Source organism: Otolemur garnettii, unplaced genomic scaffold (assembly GCF_000181295.1).
Source record: "Otolemur garnettii isolate 467f Iridium unplaced genomic scaffold, OtoGar3 scaffold00126, whole genome shotgun sequence".
NCBI classification, from domain to species: Eukaryota; Metazoa; Chordata; class Mammalia; order Primates; family Galagidae; genus Otolemur; species Otolemur garnettii.
Window position 1 is genome coordinate 2,628,286 of NW_003852521.1, and position 10,713 is coordinate 2,638,998.

The following is a 10,713-nucleotide window of genomic DNA, read 5'->3' on the forward strand; positions in this document are numbered from 1 at the left end:
CACACACGCACACACACACGCACACACACACACGCACACACGCACACACACACACGCACACACACACGCACGCACACACACACATGCACACACACACACACACACACGTGCCTCTGTACCAGGTCCACTTGTAAATGTCCAAACTGTAACTAAAAATAATTTGTGTGTGTCAAGTATTCATGCTGACGGTCTTTTGTTTCACTTCCTTCTTGCCCTATTCCAATTGTGCTAAAAGTGTCAAAGTATCTGATAAAAATGCTGAAGAAGCCTGAATACAATGAAGGGAAAATTTAAGAAGGAGCTTGAATAATTTGCAAAACAGAAAATGAGTTTTTAGATGACTGAATCAAATGTACTGCTGCTGCTGCTTCTTTTTTTTTTGTTTGTTTGAGACAGAATCTCATCCTATCACCTTGGGTAGAGTGCTGTAGTATCATAGCTCACAGCATCCTCAAATTCTAGGGCCCAAGTCATCCTTTTGCCTCAGCCTCCTAAGTAGCTGGGACTAGAGGAGACTGCCACAATGCTTGGCTAGTTTTTCTATTTTTCGTAGAGATGGGTTCTCACTCTTGCTCAGGCTGGTCTCAAACTCCTGAGCTCAAGAGATCCTCCCACCTTGGCCTCCCAGAGTGCTAGGATTACAGGTGTGAGCCACCTCACCCGGCCTCAAATGTACTGCTTTTTAATAGACACTTTAAATGTTAAGTCAATCTGCTTTCTTCTCTTAGTAATAAAAAGTTGACCCAAAGTTGCACACAATTGTCAAATGCCTTTTCAGAAGTCGCAGTGCAGACTTGAGTACGGTCGTTATGATCTCCTTTTTCAAAAAGATTAGATGATCCTTGCAGTTTCTAACATTTACTTACATTTAAAGGAAGATCCCACATCAGACATGGTGGCTCAGGCCTATAATCCTAGCACTTAGGGGCCTGATGCCTATACAATTAGAGGGAGTTGCTCTTTAGGAATATTGATATGAAATTAAAAATAGTGAGTTGTAAGAAACTTAATATTTAAAAGGCATGACAGAGCTGGCATAGTGGTTGCACCTGTAAATCTTTTCATGTTGTAGTATGACTTCTGGTCCTGGGCCATCATATCACCATGCTGAGTGAGTTGGCACAGTGAGAAACAGAGCTTTATTGGAGTTATTCCTACACCTGGACAGATCACTGTATCTATACAAGCAAGAGACTGCAAGCAGCATAAATACATTCTGTAAATTACAAAACATGTGTGTCCCCATCTCTAGATATTCTTGCTCTCAGAGCTCATCCATCATAGCTTCTCCTCATGTGATCCTCTCTTTATTGTCCTCTGTCTCAACCTGCTCCATGGTCAGCCTTCACATGGTTGATGCATCTCTGCATTATTGTAGTAGAACCTTCTAGTAAGATTTCTTAGAGTACAAGCTCAAAACAAGGCCCAGATAGAAGGGGGAGGAAAATTTTTTATTTTTTTTAAGACTCACTCTCACACTGCTTAGTGTGCCATGTAATCAGCCTAGATCACAGCAACCTCAAACTCCTGGGCTCAAGTGATCCTCCTGCCTCAGCCTCCAGCGTAAGCTGGTACTGCAGGCTCCTACCACAATGCCTGGATAATTCTTCTGTTTATGTTTTTAGTAGGAGACAGTGTCTTTCTCTTGCTCAGACTGGTATCCTGAGCTCAAGGGATCCTCCTACCTTGGCTTCCCAGAGTGCTAGTATTATGGCCATGAGTCAACTGGCCTAGCCTAGGAAAAATTTTCTTAACATGTTTCAGAGTTAAGATTTTTGCAAGTTTATTAACAATGGGAATGTATATGCTCTTGTGAAAAGACCTTGTTCTCAATTGCAGGGGTTTGGGACCCAACAGGTGCTCTCCTATTTCACATAGGAGAATTCTTATTTTATTACAGAAGTGGAGTATCTGTCCATTTCGTGCAAGAGAAGATTAAGTTGCTAACCCAGAATATCTGCTTCTTCAAAGACAAAGACGGTGGGAAGTGCAGCATTTATGTGCCTTACTTTATATATTTTTTGCTGTGTGGAGGGTTTTACTTTATTTGTTTCTCAAAGAAAACAAAAAACCATGACTCTCAATGCCCACATTTAAATAAATTGAAAATCATTATTTCCAGAGACTCAGAATTGAAAAATCAGAAGAAGTAAGAATATGTTTAGCCTAAAATTTCTTCTACTTTAATCTTTACCCACAAAGAAGCCAAGTTTGCACTTTATTTTATTTATTTTTTGGGGGGGTGGGTAGATAGAATCTTCCTCCGTTGCCTAGGCTAGAGTGCAGTGGCATTATCAGAGATCACTGCAGCCTCAAACTTCTGTACTCCAGAGAGCCTTCTGCCTCAGTCTCCTTAGTAGCTGGGACTACAGGTGAGTACCACCATAGCCAGCTATTTTTAATTTTTTTTTTTTTTTTTATAGAGATAGGGTCTTGCTATGTTGCCTGGGCTCAGTTCAAAGTCCTGACCTTAGGCAATCTTCCTGTCTTAGCCTTTCAAAAGGCTCAGATTACAGGCATGAGCCACTGCACCTGGCCTGTTTCATCTTACATAAAGTAAAGTAATCGTTCATCTCTTCTGAGAGGGAATATAAAACAGCATATGCAGAATGGGAGAAATGGCCTCTCCCAGGGGTAGGGGTTGGAAAATGAGTAGTGAGGTGGTATTAAGTTGGCCTTCACTTCAATTGTGTATGATAATTCTAGAAATCAGTTTCCTTTTAAAGTAATGAGCCCACTGATGAATTTTATAAATTATTCAGGTACATAATGCCTAAATTTTGCAAAAGTAAATTGGAAGAATATAGATTCAAAATTTTGGGACCATGGAATACTATTCACCCATTTAAAAAGATGGAGAGTGTCTATCTTTTGTATTAACCTGGATGGAGTTGAAACACATTCTTCTTAGAAAAGTATCATAAGAATGGAGAAGCAAGAATCCAATGTACTCAATACTCAAATGATTTTTTTAAAAAAAGTCACAGACCCCTTTCCTTGAAGGAAAGTGTTCCCCGCAGCCAAAGTAAGCCACACATATGGAGCTACCCACCTCACCCAGGCCCCTGGCAGCCAGCCCTCCCTGGGCCTCTTGTTCCGCCAGCACAGAGCCTGGCTTGTCACTGAGTGTAGGGCGGGGGCCAAACTTAAGAAAGCACTCATGGGGGTACTGGTGGAGGTTTTAGGAGACAACAGCACATTAAGATTGGGATGAAGCAGAACCTTTCTGTGGAAGAAATAGAAATATTTCCTATGAACTGTCTGGGGTAATATACTGGGCTAAAGAGAAACACTGGCATCCTTCTTTCTTTGTGTGTGTGTAAGTAATGCTGATGTTGGGAACAGCATTAATGCTGTTGAAAGCAGAAGAGAACCAAGACCATTCTTCATTCTTTAAAGAGAGATTGCTCTCTATTTCCTTTGCTTTCTTTGGGTTTGAGTCATTTTTATTTCAGTTGAAATAGCAGGGCGCAGTCCGTTTCTTATGTGAATAAATAAAAATGTCCTCTTGATTTGAGATTATGTAACTGACTATAATAACTCATGAAATGTTTGGAAAGTTAAAATGAAGCTGCTGGAGTAAATTTTGTTTAAATTACTATTAAGAATTTCTCTGTAAACCAACTCTAAAAAGACATGTTTGGGGACCATTTGGGAAATTGTTAACACTGAGTGTGATGGATGGGAAAGCTCGTGATGACATATTATGTCATGTGTTCTCAAAATTTGTTCTTACAAAAGCTTTTATAGTTCTCTAAACTTGAGCCAGAAAATACAGAATCCTACATTTTATTACTAAACAGTGAAGTTTTGGTTCAAACAATTTTTTTTTTTAAGAGACAGAGTCTCACTTTGTCACCCCTGGTAGAGTGTCATGGCATCACAGCTCACAGCAACTTCAAACTCCTGGGCTTAAGTGATTTTTTTTTTTTTTTTGAGACAGGGCCTTAAGCTATTCCCCTGGGTAGAGTGCCTTGGCATCACAGCTCACAGCAACCTCCAACTCCTGAGCTCAAGCGAGTCTCCTGCCTCAGCCTTGCAAGTAGCTGGGACCACAGGTACTGCTACAATGCCTGGCTATTTTTTGGTTGCAGCCATCATTATTGTTTTGGTGGGCCCAGGCTGGATTCAAACCTGCCACCTTAGGTGTATGTGACTGGCGCCTTAGCCACTTGAGCCACAGACGCCAAGCTGGCTTAAGTGATTCTTTTGCTTCAGCCTCCCAAGTAGCTGGGACTATAGGTGCCTGCCATAATGCCCGACTATTTCAGAGATGAGGTCTCACTCTGGCTCAGGCTGGTCTTGAACCTGTGAGCTCAGGCAGTCCACCTGCCTCGGCCTCCCAGACTGCTGGGATTCTAGGCATGAGCCACTGTACCCAGCCCAGTTCAAACAATTTTTGAATTTATGCCATTTAGGTTGCTTTTTCCTAAAAAAAATGTAGAAATGTTGAAGAAATAAAATATTTGGGGTAGCCATACCCACAGAACCTCAAAAAGTGGTCTTGGTCTTGCTCTTTAGAGCCCTTCTGTAAAGTACAGGACGGTTTTCAAACTCTGAAAATGTACGTGTGGACTTTGACATTATTCTGCACCCTAGGACCTCATGCTCAACAACTGAGATAAGGAAAGAACACTCTTCAGATCATTCCCGCTCATTAGGGGGCTGTCCAAAATTTCATACATGCCTGATAAAGGCAGTGGAATGGCAAAGCCTCTGCCGTGATGACAGGGTCTCAGTGTGGCTTGGCAGGCAGCTCTGATCCTAGCTGTCCTCCCCACCTGGGCAGGGCTCTCGGGTTAGGCCCTGCAGACACACAATGATTTTGATTTCATTACAATGTAAATATGTATTTGTAAATATCAGAACAACTTAATTTTCTACCAAGGAGAATAGATGCTGTTTTTATTGGCAGAGCCACCCTCAGCGTGAGGACACAGTGAGTGTGAGCCCTGAATGTACCTGGCTGGACAGTGCTGCCCCCTTAAAGATAGGCTCACGGCAGGGGTGCTGAGTCGGGAGCCTGCTCCTTGCCAGAAGGATCAGACAACTAGAAATGTAGTGACTTTGGACCAATAGGGTGGAGGGGGCAGCATCGTCACACAGCCTGCATTTAGGGTTGCAGCCATCCCTGCTCTTCACACCTGCCTCGCACCTGCCAGCGTGCCTCTCTTCAATGTTCCTTCTGTCCGTACCCAGCTCTGCTGACGCCGGTATTCACGTTAACAGAACTTTATGTGTTTGCACATTTTGGTCAGGAAGAGGTACGGGAGTTCTTCCTGGGTGCTGGTAGTCACCACGAATAAGTCTCCAACTCTGACTTTGCTAGGGAGTATGGCAGCCCTCCAGGGTGGGCTGAAGAGGTGAAAAAACATGACATTGGCCTCAGGGAAGAATCAGAGAGGGCAACGAAGCCCAGAGAAGTGACTTTTGTCACTTCTTTTTTTACTCTCCGGTCTTCTGTATGTCCTGGTTTTGTGGCATGCAGCTCCTTCCCGCCTCCAGCACTCCTGCCCTCACGGGCCTCTGGCACCGTCACACCTGCTGCCCCACACACTCCTTCCCTTCCCCCTGTGTGTTACTTTATCCTCATTAAAATATATGCATTGAGCTCACAGTATATTTAGATTCAAAAACTCCCCAAACTGAAAAGCTTGAGAGTAGTAACCTTTGGCTTTGGATAGCTAATAATTTGGAACTACATTTTGAATGATTTCGTGAAGAGAGTCTGTTAATACAACTGGCCACATTAGCCTGAAGCCAATGACTGATAAAAGCTCGTGTGTGGGTCTCCTGCTGGCTGTCAGAGGAGCTTCAGAAAGTTCGGACAGAGCATGGCCAGGAGCATTGCGTGGGTCCAAGTGCTCAGGGGTCGAAGGGCTAAACTTCTCTGCAGTTGTGGTTTAGACATGTGCGGACTTAGCTGATGGATTGAAGGTCCCAAAGGGCTGGCCTGGAGGGAGAGCCGCTGGGCCTTTGGCCAACACCAAGATGAAGGAAGATGTCTGGCAGTGTGGGAGGCGGCCGCAGCTTCTGGTGCAGAGGTGGTGGACCCAGACAGCCCGCCTCTGCTCTGTGTTCCACAAGTAACACTCAAAGGAAAGCATGTGTCACTGGGGAAAATACTCTTCCAACTAATGAGCAGAAAGGGCAGCTTCTGTGTGTGTGTATTGTCCAGAGGAGGTTGGGGACAGTCCAGCAGCTGCCCACAAGCAGTGGAGTGGCACTTATTGGCAGAACAGCCAGAATAGCAGATACCAGGGCAGCCATCTTCACCCATAAAAACAGCACCAGTGACACACATTATGAAAAGTCAATGTTTAATGCATGTACTGCACATACCTTTACAAATTAAATGATACTCACCTATGAGTAGCTATTATTAACTGATATCAGTGATTAGCACTTTTCTCATTGGCGTTTTCATGACTTTCTTTCTTCCTACTCAACTTTTCTCTACTTCTACTTATTTTTAAGTGGTTACATAGTTTGATTTTATGCAATTTAAAATGGATTTGGCCTTGTTTTTGTTTTTAATCAGAGAAATTGCTTCATAGGATGATATTAAAAAAATGTTAGATTAGGCCAGAAGTGGGCTGAACTTCAGCAAAGTTTTAAAACTAATTGTGTCTCAAAGTTGAATTTTTACCCACTAAAAAACTGGAGTCCTAATGTCATTCTGTGCTTTAGGCTGATTGTGAGAATAATAACACTTTGGAGGTTAAAATTTTATTGAAAGTAGTAATTTTAACAGTTTGAACTCATGTTCAAAAATGTAATTGGAATAATTTTCAATAGACATCAGTCTTTATTTCTTAGAAAATTACAGTGATTAAATTAACTACAGGCAGCTTCTCTTATTATTTGAAGATAATAGGAGGCTTTTGAGGATTAGTGGGGAAAATGAATGATACACGTTTTGTTAAAGACTTCACCGTTGAAACATTCCTTACTACTCTCTGTCAAGGCATAATCGTTAATGCAACTTTCTTTACTGTATTTGGCCTAAAAATGATTTGAATGAAGAGTGAGAATAATGCTCTTCCTAGGATTAAAGTGTAGATTTTTTAAAATGGGGGTACATAGCTGGGTGCTGTGGCTCATGCCTGTAGTCCAAGTTATTCAAGCAGCTGAGGTAGGACGATTCCTTGAGCCCAGAAGATCCAGGCTACAGTGAGCCGTGATGGTGCCACTACACTCCAGCCTGGGTGACAGAGCAGGATCCTGTCTCTAAAACACATTAAAAAAATAAAGTGTGGGGAAACCTCTTTACAACATCAGCCTTGGGAAAGAATTTATGAAGAGGACACCACGGGCAATTGCGGCAATGACGAAAATTAATAAATTGAACCTGATCAAGTTAAAAAGCTTCTGCATAGCTAAGAGCACACTCCACAAAGCAAATAGACACCTTCAGAGAAGGTGTCTATTTCTTCATGAGAAGAATAGACCTTCAGAGAAGGTGTTCTATATATTCATGAGAATATATCCTCATGTTACAAAACTGACAAGAGAATCTACCAAGAGCGCAAGCAAATCAACAAGGAAAGACCAAACCCTCCCTGAACCCTTTCTGATCCTTGTGTTGGACCTCGTTGGCCGTAATGATTCTCCAGTTCCACTTTGTTGTCGGGAGACGTCCAATAAGCCTTTTGTCATTTCTTTTGTCCTCAGGCTCTGCTGTCAGAGCCTGTCTGATGTGTTTGCTCAAGTAGTACAGACTCTAGCCAACAGATAGTGTAGGCTGTACTCTTTCTGTTTCGTGGCAGGCCATGTGTTTTGATGTGAACAGGTGACCATGCTTGTAGGACAAAGGCCCACCCAAAATAAATTAGAGCTGGGAAGTATACGGGTGGCAGAAAAAGTGGATTGGAAAGGATTAGTCATTGGTTAAGAGATATGAACAGAATCTTTTCCCAAGAGAATAGGTGAATGGCCAACAAACACATGAAAAAATGCTCATCAGCCCTAATCATCAGAGAAATGCAAATCAAAAGCACTTTGAAGTGTCCCCTAACCCTGGTGAGAATAGCCCACTTCAAAAAGCTGCAGATGCTGGTGTGGGTTCTGAGAAAGGGGAACACTAATGCACTGTTAGTGGGATTGCAAACTAATACAGGCCTTTTGGAAAGAACTATGGAGAATCCGAAAAGTAGACCTTATATTTGATCCTGCAATCCCACTACTAGATATCTACCCAGAGGAAAAAAATTATTTTATCATAAGGACATTTGCACTTGAATGTTTATGAAAAGCAGCTCAATTCATTATTGCAAAGATGTGAAACAATCCAAGTGCCCATCAACACATGAATAGATCAATAAACTGCAGCATGTGTATACCAGGGAGTACTATGCAGCTGTAAAGAAGAGGGAGACTTAGTATCTTTTGTATTTACCTGGACGGAGTTGAAGACCATTCTCCTAAGTAAGGCATCTCAAGAATGGAAAAGCAGGCATTCCATGTACTCAATACTATGTTGAAACTAGTCGATTCACAACTATAGGCCTATGTAAAAGAAACACATAATTAAATTCAAGAAGGAAATGGGGAGTCTGGGGGGATGGAATTTGGTAAGTTCCCATGTGACAGGTACAATGAAAGAGAGCAATGTTATACTAGAAGAACTCTGTGAAAGTTGATAAGAGTTCAGTTCCTTCTTTGGTTATTATTCAGGATTCTGTCCCTGCTTCTTTATGGCATTGAGCACTGGACAAGGACAATTATATGACAGTCATTATTCAGACTGAGAGTCTGAAAAAGAGTTTTAAATTACTCTTTTACTTTGAAATGAGATATTCAAATCACTGAGCGTTAGGGAAATTGTGCATGGATGAGGAATTAAGTGGCTCTTGATCTGTCTTCTCAGCTTGAGGTTTTGTAAAGTGGTTTTTGTCAGTGGAAAATAGCACCCTATTTTCTTCAAGGTCTTTCCAAACTGGAGGTGATTTAGCTGGCTTACCTCAGTCTACTAGCACCTAGATAAGCATCTGCAGTCAGTCTTTCCTGGACTTGAGTGGTGTTGCTTTTTAAATGTCAGTGTTACCCCCTCAGGACCTATGCCTTATAGGGTGCAGAAACATATTTGTTACTCTTTCTGGCTGGAATGTCTACTTTCAGATTCATGGTATTGTTTGTGACTCAAGTTACATATACTGATTCCCAAACTTTTCTTAACTTGTCCCTAAACTAAACAACCCTAGGATTCTGAGGCCCAAAGTCAAGAAGAAAATCAGAAAAATTACTTAATTTAGTGTGCTAAGAAGTTATTGAAACATGCTGATTACATGAAATGATGTTTTCACTGCTTTGAAAAGTAGAAGGAAATGATATAAAATCTTATTCTGGGCAGAAAGAAAGATCTGGTGCATTATTAGTTTAGCTGCACCAACACAAATGCAAAAACGCCAAGAAAAGCCAATTACTTGGCATTCAATACAGCTAACACTCATTCACTTTAACATTATTACTCACTTTTAAATGAATAGCCATTTACTTTTATTATACATTGTTACTGGTTTAGCTATTATAATTTGAAATTATGGTAGTTGGAAATATTTCAATAAAGCATAATATCCCCACTACCTTATAATTTAACACAACACAGTAAGAATGGTAAGGTGCAGAGTTTGGACAATGAGGATTGTAGGTTGCAGAAGAGAGGGATTTATTTGACATGAAAATCCAGGGTTTGACATGAAAATCTAGCATGATTTTACAGTATTTCTATACTTACATTTTGGCCACAAAAGTAGTCTTACTGGTTATATGAACTTGGGTAGATTTCTATTCAGAAGAGAAAAGTTAACAACAAAAAATACTCACTTCATAGGATTATAATACAAATTGGGTAAATTAATCCATATCAAAAGCATTTTGTAAATTGCTAACCATGACACTCAACTTACTTTATTGCAGGCAACCACCAACTGTTATTAAATGATTGAAAGAAAATATTAACCCAACCCATTATGTGCTTTTTCTAATGTGGAAAAAGAAGAAGAGAATTCCAACCAGTGAGTACATCTGACAAAAGTGTTTAACCTGAGTCGAGCTGTGAGCGACCGATTCCAAATTGAGGGACATTATGCAAAGCGACTGGCCTGGATGCTACAAAAATGTCCCTTGTGGAAGACAAAAGGAGACTATGGACATAGCAGTACCGGCCACAGTGATCCTTGAGTGGGTCCTGGACTTAAAATCTTCCACACAGAAAGGGTGTTACTGAGACACCTGGGACATTTGGACTATATATTAGATAATTGTATTGAATCAACTTAAGCTTTCCTGAGTGTGATCATTATTATATAACCACAGTAGGATAATTGCTCTTGGGAGGTACAAGCTGATATATTTAGGGGTAAACCATCGTTATGTCTATGAGTAATTCTCAAATGTTTGAGCAAATTCTTTACATGTGCAGACAGCAAATGAGGCAGAATGCTAATAATGTGGGAATCAAAGTGTTCATTGTTCATGATTTCTCTAACTTTTCCATAGTTTGGGACATTTTGAAAATAAAAAGTTGGAGGAAAATTTTAAAAAGTTAAAAATCCAAATACTCAAATTAGTTATTAAAAACCAGACCTTAGGCTCGGCGCCTATAGCTCAACCGGCTAAGGCGCCAGCCACGTACACCTAAGGTGGCGGGTTCGAATCCCCAGCCCGGACACGCCAAACAACAATAATGGCTGCAACCAAAAAATAGCCGGG

At 41.2% G+C, this 10,713-nt stretch overlaps 1 protein-coding gene across 4 annotated transcripts in view; it reads left to right on the forward strand.

The window, feature by feature from the left end:
- IPCEF1 (interaction protein for cytohesin exchange factors 1) overlaps positions 1 to 10,713 on the forward strand; it is a 152,629-nt gene that overhangs the window by 29,683 nt on the left and 112,233 nt on the right. For all 4 annotated transcript variants that reach the window (XM_023517937.1, XM_023517940.1, XM_023517939.1 and 1 more), the window contains one exon: positions 9,919 to 10,016. The gene's annotated coding sequence lies outside the window, so the exon portion shown is untranslated. The remainder of the gene's footprint in view (positions 1 to 9,918; positions 10,017 to 10,713) is intronic.